General features: G+C 37.3%; 1 non-coding gene across 1 annotated transcript; it reads left to right on the forward strand.

The window, feature by feature from the left end:
- The first annotated feature begins 3,536 nt into the window (after positions 1 to 3,536).
- On the forward strand, positions 3,537 to 3,643 carry Gm24697. The gene has a single exon (XR_003955444.1). It is a non-coding gene; the product is annotated as a U6 spliceosomal RNA (small nuclear RNA).
- Positions 3,644 to 3,873: the final 230 nt, after the last annotated feature.

Consider the following 3,873-nt stretch of genomic DNA (forward strand, 5'->3'; position numbering starts at 1 on the left):
TTGGAAATGTAATTGAGGAAAATACGTAATAAAAAAAAAAGAAAAAAAAAAGATGTCCTGTTTATGAGTCTACTTCCAACAACTGCTCAGGTCTAGGATGACAAAAAATAAAATGAAAAAAAAAAAACTAGAAACTAGAAAATGTATTATAAGAGTCACAAGAAGTTTGAGATTCCTTTTTCTAGTGTGACTTGATTCAAAGAACAAGGTCTCCTGGAAGAGTTTTGTTCCAAAGATTGAAATAAAAATGTATGCATCTTTTCTTGTATGCTGTAAACACATTTCTTGGTCACATTTATTCACTTATCACCTTAGAGGATGTATGTTGCTGTTCTTGCTGGATAGGTACCTGGGCGATTTATGTTTAAACTCAGCTGTGTCCTTTTCTTCTAAGCATGTTCCTTTGTCATGGAGCACAGAAAGGGTAACAGGCATCAAGATATTTTGGAATTCATCATGACCATCACTAATGTTGCTGTAATCCCTGTATGGTGGACAGTTTTAGTTGCAAAGTGGACTTGAACTTAAATGCCTGTATCTGGAGAAAATGGAGTAGACAAAATGTCAGAAAATGTGCAGCACATGGGCCAATACACTGGCCAGCTGGGTCTGAATAAGAAAGCATATATAGAGGTTTCCAAACAAGTGAATGCTGTTACCAGCAAATCATTCATCTACTCCAGCTGTTTAGAATGTACAAAGCAGAGAGGGAAAACTGCAATGGATAATCAAAACTAAAGGATGGAAAGAGAGGTGTGCACACATTGGCTGCTGTCTGTGTCTATGATAGGACTGAGGAAAGGCATGAAGGGAAGGAATCTTAGTTTGCTTTCTATTGCTGTGATAAGGACCATGGCCAAAAATAACTTGGGGAGGAAAGAATTTATTTCAGTGCACAGGTTAAATTACAAGAAGTCAAAGGAGAAGCCTGGAGGCAGAAATTAAGGCAATGACTATGGTGAAATGCTACATACTGGATATGCCTACAACATTTTCAGCCTATATATATATATATATATATATATATATATATATAATTGAGGATTACTTGCTCAGGGATAGAACCACTCACAGTGAGCTGAACCATCTCACAACAACCATTAATCAAGAAAATCTCCCAATGAGTTCCCTACATGCCAAACTGATGGAGGTAATTCCTCAACTGAGTTTCTCTCTTCTCAGATAACTAGGATCAAGTTGAAAGAATAATAATAGGAACCTGAAAAAAGTTTGTGTTAATATTACAAGTTTCATTCTTTCATAAATATTTAACAGATTTTATATGTTTTATAATACACTTCTTGGTATTTTATAACAAATCATGCAGAATTTGAGTTAGAGACAAGCACAAATATGTGAACACATGAGTACAAATATAATCCACTTATTTAATGGAATAAGAGCTATGAGGATATGTACTGAGTGGTCCTGAGTTGGCCTGGAGGATGGGTGGCACTGTAGGCAAGAGGGATAATATTTGTGAATATACTGAGAAGGAAATACTTGGGTGTTTTCTAACCTAATTCTAATGGCAATCTGTGAAATGAGTTCGATGTGGTGGGCATTGTATGGCCTAATCTGGAACTGGAGAAGTAGGTGTTAATAAATTCAGGCAGGATATTATGGGCTACACTGAGCAATTTGACAGTGGGTGATGGGGAAACCACTGTGAGCTCTGTTCACTGAGTGCTATTGATGCAAGAAAAAGTATAGTGAACTATATGGTATATGTATTTTTACCATGTGTAAATGCACAGAAATATGAAAGTTTACAAGTGGATAATCAGAGCCTTGTAACTTCTTGTAGACATGAACTTGTTACCTTGTTAACAAGTGTGGGTGGCTAGAGGAAAAGAAGTTTTTATGAAGAATCATTTATATATCAGGGACTGCGACAAAGTTAGCAATTCTCTTTTCATTTAATCTTTACAGCATTTCTATGGAATTACAATAATCTGGCTTATAAAAGGTTAAAAATATTTCTTTTAGGCAAAAGTCCCCGTATAATTTATCTATTCATCCAGCTATTCATTCATTCATGATTTTTTGCATACGTCTCCACCACAATTCAGCCATTAGCTTATTTATTCACCCACGAAACATTTTATGAACATCTACAATGAAGGTGTCCTATTAGACATTGGGATTCTGTTGGTGAACAAGATGTGTTGTATACCCTGAAAGAATTCATAGTTCAGTAAAACTGCAAATTGTTAAGCCCAAATTGCAGTTTACTGGAGAAAGTTCTGTGATGTGCATAAGTCCATATTGGAAAAGCAAGGAGAAAACACACAGTCCCAAGATGTTAGGTGAAAAATATTATCCAAGATTTCTCCAGAGTATTTTCCTGAGTAGATATAACTTTGACACCCACAGGGTATTCATTTGAACTGATTATGCAAATAATTATGTTGAATTTTTAGTAAACTTTATAAAAGCATGTGACCCCTTATGACTATGTCTGACTGAAATTTCCATGGAAAACATGACAAATAATTGCAACCAAGGCTGTTAGATAACAGGCACTCTCACCTACAGTCCAGCCCAGGCTGGAGACAGACTGATGAGGAAGCATTGTGCTCTTGGGCCTTTGTAAGCCCTGCCCAAGACACGGCTGCATTTAATGAGCTCTGCTGTGGCAGAGGGGCACTTGGCACTTCAGTTGATAGAAATGGCCCCTCAGGCCACACTAAAAATGAAGTGCACAGGCTGCCAGTACTTTGGAGCGTGAGAGGAAGAAATCTGTACTGAGTGAGGAAGAGCTATTAATTATAATCTCAGCTCAGGCTTAAGACTGGTGAGAAGTGCTTCTCCCAAAAATCACTTATCTCAGAGAAGGAAAGAAGGCTATCACCTTCTGTTCCATCTTAGGAACTGACTGGGACGCATGAGGATATGTGGGAACACGTGAGCACACACATGCACGAACTCACACATAAACACCATTTGCACATAATACACAAGCACACGTTCAAGTACTAATAGCCAACTATGTCAAGTAGAATTTGCTTTCAGTGTATTTTTTCCATTCATCCCTTCAATGCCTTTCTTTCTTGTATCAATATACACAGTCTCTTCCACTTCATCCTCCCCTTGTTTTCTCCAAACTCTTTGCTGACTTTTAACAAGTCTAGGCAAAAGGGCAAGTTACTTATAAAAGATACTATTTTGCATTGACATATTTTTCCCCGACTGTGATCCCAGGAAAGGAGCCAGTATTCCTGACTTGCCCTTTGAGGAACATTATTATATATCATTCATCCTGGAAAATCACAAGGAGGAAAGTATTATGTTTTCTGCTGTTGTTGTTGTTCTTTGTTTTAATTAAGAGAGGTGAAAACGGTTTCACAAGTCTACAGAAGGATTGGTTCCCTGCATCCACATCAGCTGAGGCTAAGTGATAGACCCTGTCCTGGTGACTGAAAGGAACTTTGAATCTGGGAACAAGAATAAGCTTCTCATCTCTACTCAATCTATTAAAAAAATATGCAAGGGATTCCAAGCTATGTGTCACACAAAACACAAAGGAAGACGAGGTGCTCGCTTCAGCAGGACATATACTAAAATTGGAACAAAACCGAGAAGACTTGCATGACTCCTGTGCACAGATGACATCAAAATTCATGAATTATTTCCTATTTTAAAGCAATGTTTAGTAAGTCATTAGCCAACATCTAACCAAAATGGAAAAAACATGAAGCAATCCAACTAAAAACTGAGACAAGACAAGGCTGCCAGCTCTCTCTTTAGCTACACAATATAGTACTTAATGTTTAAGCTAGAGCAACAAGACAAGAAAAGGAGATGCAGGAAATAGAAATTGGAAAGGAAGAATTCAAGGTATCACTATTTGAGGGTGATGTGAGAATATAA

Source organism: Mus musculus, chromosome 4 (genome assembly GCF_000001635.26).
Source record: "Mus musculus strain C57BL/6J chromosome 4, GRCm38.p6 C57BL/6J".
Classification (NCBI taxonomy): domain Eukaryota; kingdom Metazoa; phylum Chordata; class Mammalia; order Rodentia; family Muridae; genus Mus; species Mus musculus.